The sequence below is a fragment of the Brachycentrus maculatus genome, unplaced genomic scaffold (assembly GCF_059751285.1).
Source record: "Brachycentrus maculatus isolate JH-2025_06_01 unplaced genomic scaffold, ASM5975128v1 h1tg000126l, whole genome shotgun sequence".
Lineage (NCBI taxonomy): Eukaryota > Metazoa > Arthropoda > Insecta > Trichoptera > Brachycentridae > Brachycentrus > Brachycentrus maculatus.
Window position 1 is genome coordinate 1,269,138 of NW_028280879.1, and position 19,432 is coordinate 1,288,569.

General features: G+C 30.2%; 1 protein-coding gene across 4 annotated transcripts in view; it reads right to left on the reverse strand.

Annotated features, from left to right (window-relative positions):
* Window positions 1-19,432, reverse strand: part of Ae2 (anion exchange protein Ae2) — a 204,196-nt gene that overhangs the window by 184,304 nt on the left and 460 nt on the right. The gene's annotated exons all lie outside the window — the stretch shown is intronic.

Sequence of the window (19,432 nt, forward strand, 5' to 3'; positions counted from 1 at the left end):
TGTACATTATACTAAACTGATGTTTGATGTCAAGTAAAGCAGATTTTTATCCGCATCCGTGGTGTAATGGTTAGCACGCTCGGCTACCGTGTGCTGGAGGTCCCGGATTCGATCCCCAACAAATAAACGTAATTTTATCATTCTAACATTTGTTCAATATTACCCTGGACCTGATGCGAAGTGCTGATCAATTTTTCTTCATGTGTTAACGATCAAGATACCAGCGCGTTTATATGATGCGGTGCCCTATTCACCATCGGGTGCGGATGAGGGTTTTTAAAGAGAGATGATTTAGTATATTCAATTTCGTTGATAGCATATGAAGTTATCTGATTAAAAACGTCTACGGATTATAGGTAGTTTTATTATATTTATCTTAGCATTTTTTTATGAAAATGGTATAATATATAATTTTAACATATGGTATGTATGTATCAGGCATTAACAAAAATATTTAAATAACGAGTTTTCGAAGTGAAATTTCTTAGATAAGTCGATAATCGGGTGAGTAGTAAAATTTCAAGGATGCGTCACGTTTTTTAGGCACATTCGTTACATGAGAGAGAAGAAAGATATAAGGTGAAAGAGGAAAAAAAGAGCTATCATATACATTCCGACGCTACGGGAGCGAAGCAAAAGAGAGCGACGCTAAAACAACGATACAAAGCGATAGAATTAGAAAATGTAGTTGTACACGTCAGACGCTATATATAAACAGGTGAGGTACCTAAATATATCCGGAAATACAATAGATGGAATGTTTTCGCGTTATCTCGAATATATCGAATCACGGTCATAAATATATCTCATAATTTATCACAAACCATTTATGTCAGTATTACCAATTGATACATCAATTTACAACATTTTGAGTGTGTCCAAATACTTGTTCACAAAATCTGGATAATCTCCAATTACAGGAGTTATTTTCGTATTATTTTTTTGACATCTCATCAAAGATGAAGAAGAATATAGAAGTCTGGGCATTCACGGATCTCACATACTAATATAAGAGTTTCTGCTTAAAAACGGCTTCTTTACATCTCACCAATAGATGTCTCTAGTGAAGTTCTAGTGATTCATGAACAAGGTTTCTAAATTGATTCATATATATAGAACTTCCAAGAATTTGAGTAGTGTGGTTGTCAATAATGGGTATAATTGGTGAATGTAACACGTATGTAAAGTGATCACTTAAACCAGCCTATGACGGTCGTCAGCCCCGTAAATGCCCAGACTTCCATATTCTTCTTCATCTTTGATGAGATGTCAAAAAAATGATACACCAATTCATGACAGTACCTATCAATATTGTAAAAAAAACTAAATATTGTATTTTTGCATTTCTTTCGATATCCTATTTCTATCTGTCTCTCATACTAAATCTACTTTATTCTTTATTTTTTAAGAAGTTTTATTTCTATCACGTATTTTTACTGTATTGAAGAATTATGAGTTTATTAAAATCAAACAACACTTGACTTATCTAGGAGTATGTACAATAGATAATAAAATTGTAATGACTTATTTTCACCATGATGAAATCTCGGATAAGACATATTTAGATTTGTACTTTACCTAAAGAGGATACAATGTCTAATAAATTTGATTATAAAAATTGATTCGGCAGTCACTTTGTGGTAATATGTTTCAATTTTTTATTTAAGTTTTACCTGGTAAATATCACTAATTCTTGAAATCTATTGTATCACTTTTTCGATGCATTTTAAACACCGTATGAAACGGTATTTGAAAATGATGCGGAATGGATTTCACAAATGATTTAAAGAAATAGTGGTATTTATAAAGTAAAACTAAAATTTAAGGTAATTTATTGTAAACCGAGAAAAACTTGGCACGATTAGGTATGTCAAATACTTGAAAACGGTCAGGTTAGAAGTCGTAATAATTGTCGGGTATGTATGAGGAAATGCATGAACGTGGAAGAGGCGAAGAATGTTTGCAAATACAGAGTGGTGTGGCGTTCTATTTTCTCTGCTTACCCCTACGGGGAAGTGGCGTGATGGTTAGTAAGTTAGAGTTTGTTAGTTTATTGTAACAATCTTCTTATCATTCATCGTTCACTTTGTGTAATACCACTTTATAAACACTAATTTGTGTATACCGGTTTCGGAATAATCATTCCATCATCAGGTCATTAAAATAAAATTATGACGATTTGACATTTGTACGAAAATATTTATTTTTTTCTTTTGTACAAATGTCAGAGTGTTATATTACCATACTACAAAGTTATCAATGCTTTTAATATACAATAAATATTGAATTGTAATTTTAAAATTGATTTTAAGTCTTTTTTCAAATATATTTTAGAAGTATGAAAAAAAATTATTATTATTAATATACACACATTGTTTCCATTTAAATAATAATTTATGCAGTTTATGAATTTTTAATTCTAAGTTAGTATATAACATTTTAAAATATGCGTTAGACTCTTAGAAGTAAAACTTTTTAGGTTTTGAAAACAGTCGATTTTATGGATTCCTCCCTTCGCTTTTGTTAAAGACTTTATGTTTTCATCAATAGAAAATAGTTGATTGGAATTTAATAGAAGAAAATCTCTCTTAATCAAATGAACCGAGTTGTCAAGTTGCCAGTTTAACCAATGAAACACAAACTCAACAAAACAATCATTATCCTCAACAAACACACAGAACAATCACCATAATTTCCTCTAAAGTCAAGATAACTCAAAAGGTTAAGAACGGTCAATAGTATACAACGTTTTGGTTATTGTCAAATTTTGACATTGATCCAGGCTTTTATACGCGTACTTAAATCAACATTCAAGTATATCGAGAAAAAAAATATTGACGCGTACATTATTAGTTCGGCTAATGCTTTGTGAATTAACCTTGGAAATTACGTAACTCTAAAACATGCAAATCACTAAACATACTAAACATAGAAGTTATTTCGATAGTCCTTGAGGTTCACCATTACCGTGCTTTCGTTTATCCTGATGGAACATCCTGTATAAATTCGTTTCATTATTACATATAAGAGTCATTAGTGATCGTTTTTTTTTATGTCCTTAACTCTTGATACAAAAAAATCGTTCTTTGTGGTTTGGTCTCAAATTATTTCCGCAAAATTATCTGCAAAATAAATAATAAAAAATCTAACAAAAAAAACATATTACTAATAACCTTGGACTTCGTAGATATAATATATAGTGTGGTATTCATTGAATTCAATTATCAATACTCGAAAACTAAATTTAAGTTGTTATTTAATTGGATAGAACGTAACCTTGGCGTAGGACGATACAGCGATGATACATTTGTATGAAATATATTGCTTTTTGTGAGTGAGTGCTTGATTTTTTTGTGAGTATGTGCTTGAGTCCGCCTTGTAGTGTAATGGTCAGCACGCTCGGCTACCGTTCTGGAGGTCCCGGGTTCGATTCCCAGGGGGGTCAAATAAATTTAAGTGATTTTTTCACTCTAATATTTATTCAATATTACCCTGGACTGGCACCTGAAGCGGAGGGCTGATCACCTTTCCTTCGTGTGTTTACGATCAAGATAACACTGCATTTATATGACGCAGTGCCCTATGCACCATTCGGGTGCGGATAAGGGTTAGAGAGAGAGAAGTGCTTGAAACACAAACTTATAAGTTTTTTAAGTTTTATAAAAAAGATACTTTTAAGTGCAACCATGTGACCTAACAAAGTCATATAAAACAGTGTGTCCACTCCAGGTTTAATCTTCTTTGCGAAATGATAAAAAATTTAACTTTATTCTTAACAACAAAAAAAAACGAATAATTTTTTTAATAACTTCAAATTCTCGATAATCAAAGTGATTCTACATTCCGACAAATGGGATATAAATGCCGAGGAAAAAAAAGTCTAAATTAACGTAGAGTTTATTTTTACTAAATCGGTAATGAAAAAAATATATACATATGGACATGTCTTTAAGGATTACTTCTTTTATAGGAATATAACAAATACCTACGCATTAGACTTTTAATAAATTATCAATTAATTAACTAACCATCAGAGACTAGTAAGCAGAGAGAATAGAATGCCACACCGCTCTATCTTAGCGAACAGTCCACATTCATGCATCTTCTAATATATGTATACCCGAACAATTATTTGTTGGATTTGAAAAACTTGATCATTTCCAGTTTTTCTCGGTTTTCCTCTATTCCTGTTTTCAAATACATTCGCATAAATTTGTTAAACAGTTCATTCCTCATTCATTCGTTCCACGTGTGCGTACCATATTGATAGTTTTCTTAATTTTGTCGATAATGCTTATCTCACCCTATCATTCGTTTCTTATTGTACCATTTGAAGATGTATCATACATCGTTTTGAAGTATTGAGAGATCGCACTTCGACTGCATCAGTCTACTATCATATTACATATAGTATTTTATTCATTTTGCCAACTACTCACATACATAAGGGTTGATACGAGAATAAGATTTTTATCCATAGGTAATGTAAACGTATCGTTTTGAAATCCTTAATACATAATACAGGGTAGCGCAAAATTAATTATCCTATTGGATGATGTTTTTTTTTCAAATGGCGTCGTACATCAGTCATATTTGACTTTTATTAAAAAAAGAGCAGTAGCATACAAACAAATTTATAAAATAAGCACAAATGTGTATCAACACTGGCAGCAACCACTTATTTACTACTTTTCCACAAAAAATTGTTACAATGATTAAAGAAAACACTTTTTTACCACTTGAGTTTTATTATGGACTACATGTTTCAGAAGTTAAACTTCCATCATTCAGGTCTGTATAATAACTAAAATATAACATATAAAATTGTTCTATAAATAAGGAGAGGGGAAAGTAAGGGGAAGGGGTTAGTCCTGTTTTAATACCTGTTTTATTTGTTAATTATTATTGTTAATGTATTTATGTTAATGTTGTGTTAAATTTCTAAATAAATAAAATTAAATCTATGTTGTTGAGATGTCAACAATGTATGTTAATGTATCTAACAATAGTTTGAGAAAAATATCAAATTGCTCTCGTTAAGAAGTGTTATTATTTCAATTGTATTTTGTTTAAGATATTTCCATTAAGCTAACTAGATAGTAAATTACTATTACCTACTAAACCTTCACTGTTACAACGTCCACCTTCAAAATACAATCACATGCTTTGGTAGCAGACATACATAAGTATACCTTCAATAACATTTTTTTTGTTTTATTTAAGTCAATTATCAGTTCATTGACATAATCTCAACAAGATCTAGATAATAAATATTGCGAAATCCGTTATCTACAGTACGTACTCACAAAAAGTGATGAAATTCGAAATAAAAGACAAAAAAAATTATGCTCAGTAAAAAAAAATTAATAGGATGTATTTTCATATACTTCTAATTCCTGGCTACATTCTAACTTAACGGATTTATTTTTATTCATTTTCAGGATTTTCTTCTTTTTCAATCCCGTAACCACACCCGATGGTGAATAAGGCACTGCATTATATTAACACAGTGTTATCTTAATAATTAACATTTGAAGGTAAAGTGATCAGCCTTCCGCTTTAGGTACCAGTCCAGGGTAATATTGAATTAATATTAGAGTGAAAAAAATCACTTATGTATATTTGACCCTACCTGGGAATTGAACCAGGGAACTCCAGTACGGTAGCTGAGCGTACTGACACACTACGGAGGCGGACTAAGCATTTTATCCTTTTCATTTTTCTCAGTTTTCAAGTAGTTAAATTTAAGGTATTTGATTTTGATTGAATTAACTAAATTTCAAACATTTACCAAATTCGTATTTTGAATTACATTAAAAAGATAAAACCCTGACGACGACAAGGTTCTCGTCGAAACCGGTTGGAGAAAAGCTCCAGCAGTTAAAAATGCATTTGTAGTTTTATTAAATGAGCCACAAAGTATTTTTTAAAACATTCGAGAAATTAGTTAATTATATTTTTACATCTGATTAGTTATTAATCACTTCACGACAGAGTTAAATTTTAAAACAATCAATAAAAAATATGTGATATGAATTTTAAAAAAGTATGTCCCTAGAATACATATTACATGATCGTTTGAACAGTTGTTACTCGATATTGATTTAGATAAATCGCTGATTTAACATATGTACAATATTGAAATTGCTTCCACAGTTCTTAATTACACTTTTTTTAAACTAACTAACCAACTAACCATCACGCCGTTTCCCCGCAAGGGTAGGCAGAGAGAATAGAGCGCCACACCACTCTGTCCTTGCAAACATTCTTCGCCTCTTCCACGTTCATGCATCTCTTCATACATACCCGCCGATTGTTACTACTCCTAACCTGACCACTTTCAAGTATTTGGCATACCTGATCGTGCCATGTTTTTCTCGGTCTTCCTCTGCTTCTTTTCTCACTAACATTCGTCTCATAAATTTGTTTTACCGTTCTTTCCTCACTCATCCGTTCTACATGTCCAAACCAACTCAACACACCTTTCTTAATTTTATCGATAATGCTTATCTCAACTTTGCATTCCTTCCTTATTTCACTATTCGCACATCTATCATACATCGTTTTGTCGCACATTCTTCTTAGAGATCGCATTTCGACTGCATTTAGTCTACTTTCATCCTTTTTTTCAAAATATGTATTAATAATCACAATAAATATAATAACGGAAGCGAACATATCCCGGACGTTATACAATTACGAACACAAAAGGTTTGTTTACACACGTTCATTCAGGAGTTAAAAAAAGAATTTGTTTACTAAATAACGAATGAGAATGTTCTGTTTTTTAGCACGATGAGTTGAAGGTTCATTTACTCAAATTTAAGCGAATATTTCAAACACTAATATAAAAGGTGTTTTTTTTTTTTTTTTATATTTAAATCGTATTATTTTTGAAGCCTCTACTTGTTTGCGAGTGATTTTGAGTTTTACAAAGAAAATACGGTATTTAAAAATGATGCGGAATGCATCGAAAAATGTGTCAAAATAGATGCTCATTAAAAGTGGTATAAACCAAGTAAAACTTGAATTATAAATGGATTGACCAATTGATACTAGTACATTTGAATACTTTAAAAAGGAAATAAAAGAATTTAATAGAAGAAATTATATTGTAATACCAAAAATAGGGAAAAGAGAGAATAAAGAATCAGAAAATGATTAAGAATGAGAAAAATATAAAAGAAATAATTCTTTTTTAATTAAATCATATTTAAATGTAGACCAAACATATTATTATTATTATTATTATTATTATTATTATTATTATCACACAGCAAACCTAATTTTTTTTTTGGTAAATAAAGAAAACGAATATTATAAAGTATTCAAATCTTTTAATAAAATTATCTCATTGTAAATCCTAGTCCGCGTACAATTTAACCTTTTTTCCCATTTGATATGTTTTTTTTTATTATAGTGATAATTATAATACATATTTTTTTTAAATAATATAAAAAATGTCCCATAACACATTTTTTTTAAATTTTCACATTCGAAAGAAACCCTCAAATTCAAATAACAACAAAAAAACACATCATACTCTTTGTATTTAGCAAGTCTCGACAATTTTTATTTTATTCAATTATTACTTCGATCCGAATGGTTTCACATCGTGAGTAATGGAAAACGTTTATTTGTCTTTTTGTTTGTTGGTTCGCGGCGGGTGGAATCGATGGAAGTGAAAGGTGGAGGAAATGGAGTGTGATGTGGGAGTGGGAGTTGTTACACGTGGGCCCCACACCCTTACCTCTTCCTAAATAATTACCACGATATTTATATTGTGAAATTATCATACCTAGCTTTGTTCTATAGTTACATAGTATTTATCTTTGTATCATTGGTCATATTATGTCATATTTCATTATTTTATTGTATACTCTCACACAGGTTATGAGTCAGTAGGTTTTTTTTTTTTAAATACATATTTTTATCGAGACCACTGCTGACAATTCGTCCGTTGGCAGTTCTCGTCAGAACTTCGGGACGTGGATCTGACATGGGAGGATGCAAGGGAGCTGGCAGCCGACAGATAAGCCTGGATACAGTTTGTGGACTCCATATGGTTCACCTAGGGAGCGTATTTGGTTTAATTTATTAATGATTATAATAATTATAAATGGGAATCGTACCCAGACTTCCAGCACAGAGGAGCAGCCGAGGATGCTGACCATTACACTACGGAGGCGTAAGTCCACCTATATATGGTATATTTGTCGCGCAAAAAAGTAAAATATCTCTTTAAATATATTTATTGAAAAAAGGTTTTAAAATATATCGTTTTATTTATTTTTATTTGGAATATATTTGTAAGGATACAATCAGGAAAAGGTGCTCATTATAAAGGATATTTCTGATACATTATACTCACACGTGCACCAACGAATGTAGCGCGGGACTCGTTACACGTACATATGTTATAACCTTATTTCCTTTGAGGAACGTTAATTAGTAAAGCTTAAATGTTTTCAGAATTAAATTAGGAAATTTACTAAGAATCGCACATACATTATCGGGTAAACACAAACATAAAATAATAATAATTATAATTGAAACCACGGTTTATATATATATATATATATATATATATATATATATATATATATATTTATTATATATATATATATATATATATATATATATATATATATATATATATATATATATGTATACACATATATATAAAAATATATATATATATATATATAACATTTTGAGTGTGTCCAAATACTTGTTCACAAAATCTGGATTATCTCCAATTACAGGAGTTATTTTCACATTATTAAAATGTCCAGACTATTATTAAAATCCGTAAATGCCCAGACCTCCATATTCTTCTTCATCTTTCATGAGATATCAAAAAATAATATGTATATATATATATATATATATATATATATATATATATATATATATATATATATATATATATATATATATATATATATATATATATATATATATATATATATATATATATATATATATATATATATATATATATATATATATATATATATATATATATATATATATAAATATATATTTATCTGTATGTATATACGTATACCTATACGTGTATTTTAATTATAATTTTATTCACATTTAATGAGAATTAAATATCCACTATTACAGATTTTAAATTATGTTGTCGGTCAAAAAACACACCATTCCTTGGTAAAACGTTTTTTCATCGCTTGATTGATATTGATTGACACTCAATATTAAATTGTATAATAAACACATCACGTTTTATCCATCATCGCCTTTGGGATATGAAATCGCAGACATCTCTATCTAATAGAGCCGGAGGTTCGAAGTATTAATGAAAATGGAATTTTTAATAATAATACATTGAAATAATTTTGGACAACTATAAAATGCCATTTTTGTAAAATATTACCTAAAGTTTTGTAAGTATGGCGGATTGTTGCGCTACAAGTGTTCTAGAGAAATTATCGAGCTATTTACTTAACATTCTTCTTTTAAACGTACGTGAGAATTATTTCAAAATAATAAAATATGTAAAACAGTAAAAATTTATTTGTGAAATAATTAAGTACTGAGAAAGCTGTATTTTCACAATACTTTCAACTAAATGTCTTAATCCAAAAACTATAAAATAACAACTAACCTTCGCAAGAAATTCAACAACTTTATTCATCTAATATATTCATAATTCTAATATATTCATAACTTTATTCATCTAATATATTCACCTTTAAATTGTTTAAAAATGGGCAGAATGTTAATCGGTACACAAGTGTATAAAGTGATCACTCACACCAGCCTGAACGTAAGACGTAAGACCAAGAACAAAGACCAGGAACAGCAAGAACGTAAGACCTGTGTTTTTTTATAAAAACGATAGACTTCCAATTGAGAAACATTAAAAAAAAAAATCAAAATAGTATCGTTTAATTACAAAAAAGATATTTTTTTGTAATTTTAAAGTAAAAACGACTACTTTCGAGAACTTCAGGTATTCTCAGTTACGAGTGAAAATATAATAATATAAACCCTTATCCGCACCCCAATGGTGCATAGGGCACTGCGTAATACAAACGCAGTGTTATCTTGATCGTTTACACATGAAGGAAAGGTGATCAGCCCTCCGCTTCAGGTTCCAGTCCAGGGTAATATTGAATAAATAGTACAGTGAAAAAATCACTTTTATTTATTTAACCCCCCCTGGGAATCGAACTCGGAATTAAATCAAAATAGTATCGTTTAATTACAATTTTTTTTTTTTAATGTAAAAACTACTACTTTCGAGAACTTCAGGTATTCTCTGTTACAAGTGAAAATATAGTTTATATTTTCACATTCTGATAATAGGATCATTAAAATCTGTTTGATGCGAAATCATTAAACAGTTTTAAGATATGGTGATCTCTTCTGCACCATAGTTTCTTGGATCATACAGTTTTTGGAAATTACGTCACGATGTAATTCAATCACGATGATGTAAGCTGTCATTCTCGAAAATTAGAAGATTATTTTTTGTTATTACAAAAAATCTTTCTTGACTTGCTATGTACCTTCTTGGAAGTTATTCGCTAGAACAGGGATGGCGAACCTATATTTTGCATGGCTCATGAATGAAGAGAAAATAATGTAAAAGTGAGGACACAAAAATAATCAAATTTTTTTTAATATTGTATAATTTTTTTTCTCAAGTTTTTCATATGAATTATTATTTTCTTCAATGAACTTTATTTAATCAGACATGAAAAGTAAACTTACAGACTTGTTTTGCTTGTATTATATTAAAAGCTTCCAGCTTTTAACCTGATACATAACAAATTGGCCTCAGCATCCAACAACAAAAATCTCACTTATACAAATGTTTGAAGGGTTGTACATTTTTTGATTAAGTATTTTTTTTTTTTTGCCATTAATAGATACTTAATGATTTTCTTCAATTTATTAATGCCTTGTTTTTATTAAAAATCTGAAGTTACAAGTTGATAAGATTTCCTTGCATTTTTATTTCCATTGAATGTGGCACCCAACAAATTATTATATCATGTTCTTAAAACCCTTATCCGCACCCCAATGGTGCATAAGGCACTACATCATACAAATGCAGTGTTATCTCGACCGTTAAGACATGAAAGGAAGTTGATCAGCCGTCCACTTCAGGTGCCAGTTCAGGGCAATATTTAATAAATATTAGAGTGAAAAAATCACTTATATTTATGTGAACCCCCTGGGAATCTAACCCCGGACCTCCAGTATGGTAGCCTGCTGACCATTACACTACGAAGGCATACAAAATATATTAAATAATATATTCACAAAACAATTTGGAGTTCAGGGTCAAAAAGGTTCACCATCCCTGCGATAGAAGCATTATTCGCCTTCAATCCTCCAGATCTACGGCTAAATTGGATAATATCAGGTAATAAGCTACGGATTTACAGAAAGTATCAAGGAAGAAAAGAGAAAAGTAAAAATTCGTGAATCAATTTAAAGTTCCGTATAAGTTGTAGAGACTTATAAAATTGAAATTGATTAAGAAGTTATCTGAAGGGAGTCTTCCATGTATTTTTTTATCTCGTTAATACATGTATATTCTTTCAAGATTTTCAATAAAAAAAGATTATTAACTTTTTCTAATTCATATCGTACCCACAAGTTTCTTAATATGTTTTAAGAGGATTTACCTTCTAGTGCTGGAATCACAATGTAAATATAACTCTTAAATTACATGGTACAGTTGACTGAATCATTATTAATGGCGATATAGGCATTTTGCAACCAATAATCAATCAGGGTTTTCGGGAAGATAATAATACCGAAGAATAAATAATATTTATGTAAATACCGATAATGTTCGCCTCCGTAGTGTAATGGTCAGCACGCTCTGCTACCGTACTGGAGGGGCCGGGTTTGATTCCCAGGGGGGGTCAAATAAATAAAAGTGATTTTTTCACTCTAATATTTATTAAATATTGCCCTGGACTGGCACCTGAAGTGGACACCTGAACAACTTCCCTTTTATAAGTGATTTCTTCCCTCTTTTATTTATTCAATATTACCTTGGACAGCGGAAGGCTGATCACCTTTCGTTGATGTGTTAACGATCAAGATAACACTGCGTTTGTATTATTCAGTGCCCTATGCACCATTGGGTTGCGAATAAGGGGTGTTGAAATGAAATATTTTAGCAAAATGTAAGTAAAAGTTATATTTTAAATTCTATTTTATACCTTGATTTTTTAAGTATGCAACCAGGATTTGGTAGCGATAATATAATTGTACCAACAAACAAATAAAAAAATATGCTTAACAAAATACTAAGTAACCACCACGCCGCTTCTCCATAGGGGTAGGCAGCGAGAATAGAACGCCATATCACTCTGTCTTTGCAAACATTCTTCGCATATTCCATATACATTAATATTCATTTATTCTTTCATACACGCCGATTATTCCGACTCTTGACCTAACAACTTGTCATGATCAAGTACTTAATCACGACAAGTTTTCCTCGGTCTTCTTCTGCATCTTTTACCAAACACATTCGCCTCTTAAATTTGTTTAACTATCCTTTCTTCACTCATTCGATTCACATGCCCAAACCATGTCAACACACCTTTCTTAAGTTTTTTAATAATGCTTATCTCAGTCTTGCATTATTTCATTATGTCACCATTCGAACAAACATATATTAAATAATGCTTAAGTGTTCAAAACATTGTGTATATATTGTATATTGTATATACATTATCAAACATATGTTTTTGTAACTGTGTGTAAAAATGATTTTCGACTTTCCACCCTGGTCTGTAGAGTTTCCAGTTTAGCGTAAGTACTTTTTGTATTTATTAAAATGAAAAGAAGCTTTCAGTACGAATTATTCCTATTAACGAACGACAGACGTTTTTGCTAGATTATTGGGGAAGAAAATGCCGCTGTCTACTGAAGAAAAACTGAAGCAAAAATCAAACCCTCTGAGAAAATAAGGGCGCAAAGGAAAACCGTACGTTTATGTTAAACTGATTTCAATTTTCTCCCCAGTTCAAGGACTGACTTGCTTACAATACGGCTCCATTTCCATTTCCCATTTCCCCTAGCTTTTCGTTTGATTCGAATTTCCGCGAGACGAGGGCAGCACATTCGTTCGCAAGGAGCACTTGTTTGGGCTCTAAGGGGAGTATAACTAGGGAAACTCTGACTCGTATATTCAGACACATCATTGCCTTAACGATTAATAGACAGGTTATCTGCCAAGCAGGATATTCCTGACCCCTATTTTTGGAATGGGTCTTTATTGAGACCCACCTAAACGCTTAACAAATCGAGAAACACTCTCGACCAGATAAATATAATTATATTTATATTTTCCATTTTTGTTACAATTATCTACTCGGTTAAGAACACATAAGATGTTTTCAAAAATATATTTTAAAGGCTGCATTCAGACTGCTTTCATCCTTCTTCTGAAATCAGGACTCCGTTGTGTACTGCCAGTTTAGTTTTTGCTGATAATAGAATATTCTCTTAGTATTTTTTTTCCATTTTAAACAATATATTGAAAACGATATATATATATATATATATATATATATATATATATATATATATATATATATATATATATATATATATATATATATATATATATATATATATATATATATATATATATATATATATATATATATATATATATATATATATATATATATATATATATATATATACATATATATATATATATATATATATATATATATATATATATATATATATATATATATATATATATATATATATATATATATATTATATATATATGATTTATTGGTACACAAGAACGAACTAGTTTGTATTTTCACCTTTATATGAGAACATTCCTCGTCAAAAATCTAAGCTAATCGTGTCACTATTTATAAAGTCCAAATAGTGGTCTTATACAAGTGATAATTTTTTATATTTTATATGATTTTACCTTAGTTCTGACATTTCTTGATGGAAATATGAAAAATTATATAGTTTACCAGTCTTTTGCTATCGGTAACGACAAAACCCGATCACTGAACAAATACACGAGGAAAAATTGTTTTGTTATTGTTTGAGGCATGCAGTTATTTAATGAATTAAGTTAAATGCGATCTCTCAGACGAATGTTCGATAAAACGATGTATTTTAGATGATCGAATGGTGATATAAAGAATGAATGCAAGGCTGAGATAATCATTATCAATAAAAATAAGTGAATCTAAATTAAAAATGAAATTAAAAGTGAATGAGTGAAAAAATTGTAGTATACATTTTTAAGAGAAATATTTTTGTTTTTATTATTAACACAAATATTTCATTTTCATACTTTTTCTGTGAGCCTAAGTGGCTCATTATTAGAAATAGGTATCAAATGGTGGTAGAGTGGATTTGAACCGAGAAACTCTGACTTATGAGTCCGCGACAACCACGGGACCACAGCCCGAGACTAAATAAATTGATGAAGCAAATATTGTTGATAAAACAAGCAGAGGACTACCGAGAAAAACTTGGCACGTATTTCAAATACTTGAAAGTGGTTACGTGAGGAGTCGGAATAATCGGCTTGAATGTATGAGGAGATGCATGAATATGGAAGAGGCAAAGATTGATTGCAAAGGCAAATTTGTGGGGCGTTCTAATCTCTCTGATGATAAGTTAGTTAAATTAAAATTATTATATTTCTTTAATTAAAATGTTACTTTGTTTTAAAATCACTATAAATATTTTATTTTAACTTAATTATAACGTCTACCGGTTTCGATGCTAACCGCTTTTTTAAGGAGACTAATTATTAATCAGTCTTGATAAAGAAGCGGTTAGCTTCGAAACTGGTAAACATTATATTTAAGTTTTAATAAAATATTTACAGTGATTTTAAAAGAAAGTTACATTTTAATTATAAATTAAAAAATCACAAAATTAATGCTTCAAATATAAATCACATTATATTTCTATCTTGAAAATATTTCATAAAAGAAAATTATAAACGTTTTTAATTAATTTTAATTTATGGAACTCTATTACGATTTATGAATTAATTGTCACAATATAATTTTTTATGTGTTTTTTTAATAAAATACAACTTAGTAGACTGAAAAAATCTGTGTTTGATTTAAAAATTAATTCATAAAGTTATTAATTACATCCGATTAACACTATTTCATTTCGCATATATTTTTTATCTTCGTTAATTAATTGATAAGCAAATCACTTAATCTTAAATCATAATTTTATAAAACGTGTATAATTTTACACAGTTCACACCGGTTGTATAATAAACATCGTACGAAATGGGTATTCGATCGTAACGGATATCGATTATAAAATTAAAAAGCGTTACAAATCTGAGTGAGAGACATATTTGAGATAATTGCTTTATTAGATTTAACATTCAGAAGCATTTGTGTCGCCTATTTTCAAAATCCGCCAGATCTATGTCGGTAAATTTTACAAAAAAATGCTAAATTCTCCGGGTAACATTTATGTTTCAAAGATTTGTCTATCTTTAGATAACATATTATGAAATAGAGATATTATTTTTTAACATCTCATCAAAGATGAAGAAGAATATGGAAGTCTGGACATTTACGGGGCTGACGACCGTTATAGGCTGGTTTAAGTGATCACTTTACACACGTGTAACATTCACCAATTCTACCCATTATTGACAACCACACTACTCAAATTCTTGGAAATTCTTGGAAGGAATATATGAACCAATTTAGAAACCTTGTTCTTGAATCACTAGAACTTCACTAGAGACATCTATTGGTGAGATGTAAAGAACTTCAGACTTCCATATTCTTCTTCATCTTTGATGAGATGTTAAAAAATAATATGAAAATATCTCCTGTAATTGGAGATAATCCAGATTTTGTGAACAAGTATTTGGACACACTCAAAATGTTGTATGAAATAGAGAATTTTCCCATTTTTTGGAAATTTTTTCAGTATTTAAAAAAAAACACGAGGCACAAACCGATAATGACATCTTAATTTTTAACCTATCCCCACTTTCTGATTGGCCGATATGGGTCAGAAGGCAAGTTTCATGAAATTCATGAAATTTTAAAATCGTATAAAATTGGATCTGGCGGATTTTGAAGGTAGGCAACACATTTTATGTACATACATGTGACAGTAACAATTTTAAAATGCGTCCAGTTCAAAAGTGGAGTAAAGAATAATCATTGATGAGATGTCATAAAATAATATGAAAATAACTCGTGTAATTGGAGATAATCCAGATTTTGTGAACAAGCATTTGGACATACTCAAAATGTTGTGAAAGGGTTTTTCGTTTACAATTTTTAACCTATTCTGTAATTTCCCCATTTACCAAAATTTCACACCCAGATCTACATTCACCCGTTTCAAAAATCATTATTTAGGATCATAAATTCAAACACCCAAATTGCATCTGGAACATATCTAGTTTTTAGTTTTACATTTACTGAAACACATGTTCGCTGTTGATTTAATTTCACATTGATAGTAAATTTTAATGCTGGTCCAATAACGTTTGATACTGAGCATTAAGCGTATCAAAAACGGGAAATATATTTGGTTTATCCGCGATTACGAGCCGGCTGTGCAATGTTTATCATCCATGTATGTGGTGATGTATTGATAAGTCAACGAGCAAATCGAGACACCTAATAAATAAAGCCGAATCTACAAAAATGAGTTCAGACATCATTAGTGCCTACTACAAGGTAATAAAAAATGTTTTCTTTAATGTTTTTCGCAAATACTTTGTGGCACATTTTATAAACTTTATAAAATTAAACAAGTTTGTTTTAACCATTTTTTTATTATAAGTACACTTTAACCTATCGGTTTCGACAAGAACCTTGTCATCATCAGGGTTTATTAAATTCTAAAACATAAAAAACAATAAAAATAAATAATGAATTATGAGTACATTAATGTTTTAGAATTCAATAAACCCTGATGATGACAAAGTTCTTGTCAAAACCGGAAGCTCAAGGTGTACTAATAATAAAAAAAGTGGTTACAACCAAGTTATTTAATTTTATAAAGTTTAATAAAAAATGTAATGGAAAGTTTCATGTGGAATGTATGTGGAAGGTTACCGATATCATTGCATGTATACAGATTCCAAGAATTAACGCAATATGGATGTTCAATAATAGGCAGAATGGTGAACGCTACACAAAGGTATAAAATGATTACTTAAACCATCCAAATGCTAGGTAGTAAGCCCCGGAATGGTCAGCTTCCATCTCCTTTCATACAAAAATGAACTAACGTAAAGATCGAATAACGTACGAAAATTTACGATGTTCCCATATATTATTGTAGTTTGGGATTTCTACGGAAGTCGTCAGACTACGTTTTGGCCGTCGTATTATACTTTATAGTACTTTAACTAGGATCTCCAATTAATTGTCGAAAGACTCAGTGGGTATTCTTTGTTTAAGATAAATTTTGTTTACAACATTTTGAGTGTGTCTAAATACTTGTTTACAAATCTGGATCGTCTAAAATTAAAGGAGTTATTTATCATATTATTTTTTGACATCTCAACAAAGATGAGAAAATATAGAAGTCTGGACATTTTGCAGGGTTTACCACCGTAATAGGCTTGGTTAAGTGATTGTAATTGGTGAATATTACACGTGTGTAAAGTGATCACTTTACACACGTGTAATATTCACCAATTCTTCCCATGATTGACAACCACGCTACTCAAATTCTTGGAACTTACATATGTATTGTTCAAATCCGAAACATTGTGGTCTTGAATCACTAGAATTTCACTAGAAATTGTTTGTTTCACTAGAACTTGTTCTCTGGGCTAGCGATAAATGTCACATTTTCATCCGGAATTTGCTCCTGATTTCAAACGTTCTAATTTTAGATCCCACTTTGTAAAAACAATGTAACGCGGAGGTGTTACACAGTTCAACGTTTTGCGTCCTTATTTGAAAATGCCAATCCTTGATGAATATCCAACATCTGATCGAACTGAAATAACATTTTGAGTGTGTCCAAATACTTGTTCGCAAATCTGGATGACCTTAATTAGGAGTTATTTTTTATTTTAAAATAAAAAAAATAAAATGAGGTCTCTAATTTATATTTGAAGCACTAACTGTGTGATTTTCCATTTTACAATTAAAATGTAACTTTGTTTCAAATCACTTTGAATATTTATAGTGATTTTGAAACAAAGTTACATTTTAATTTAATTATGAAATAAATTCAAATTGGAGATATCCAGGTTTGTGAACAAGTATTTGAACACACTCAAAATGTTGTAAATAAATTAACTGGTCAGATTATAAGCTAAAATAATAAAATGAAAAGGATATTTTCTAGCGTTTCTCATGAATGTATATTCCAGGATTCGGACCTCACATAAAAATAAAAGACTTTCTGCTCATCAAAAATCTTCTTCTATCTCACAACAGATGTCTCTAGTGAAATTCTAGTGATTCGAGCACTATGTTTCGAATTTGAATAAAGCCCATAACTTAGCTCATAGCTTTCCTTCCTGACTTTTCTGTATAATATGGCCTACTTAATGGATTTGTTCCGCAAATGTCTTAGCAGGCAGCAACCCTGCCTGATATACTTGCATAGTAAGGCTATGAATACTCCGTAATTCTATGTGGGCTAGCACCTTCCCTAGTTCTGGCACTGATTATAGCAATGCCTCGGTATTGTTACAGTTAGTGGATCATTTTTATAAAGTATCGCCATCATTATTCTGTATTCCTGGTAACTTAGGTTGGCATAGCTTTATTTTCAACACACTGTTCATTATTTGATACTTAACGAAATAAATAGAATAAAAATATTCCCAATTCTACACGCACCTTCGAATCGCTCTCCTGTAATGTAGTATTTTTATAGATTGGACGTAAATGGTTGCATGTGTCGAAAAGTAAACAATTTATTTTAAAAAAGTATGTATAAACAAAAATTCTCACGGCCGCTATTTACTCTTTGAGATATAATACTTTTCTGGGTAGTTCCGTATTAATTCTGCTTTTTCTGATTGTTTTTCTGGGACTCTTGAGGAAGTCATGTTAAGGATAACGGATCCTATAGCGTGTCGCAGTAAGTAAGCGTGTATTTTTTTTTTAATTTAATATATCAGAGAAGATCAAAGAAGTCTATCTGGTTTTGTTTAATCGTGCGCGAATTCAAAGAATATAGAGATTCAGAAAGTAACATAATATTTTGCCAATTTGAAATATTGTAGAAATGTTCAACTACGTATGGGTACAGAGTTGGCATGAATCATTTGTGGAGGTCCTTATCAAAACGTTACATTTCCATTATAAATTATTTTAAGTAATCAGGAATTCTAGTTTGTAAAAATGTTACGTTTTGGTGCGATTTAATGATTTCATATAGGTTTAACACAGGATTGGTCTCATTTTATAGC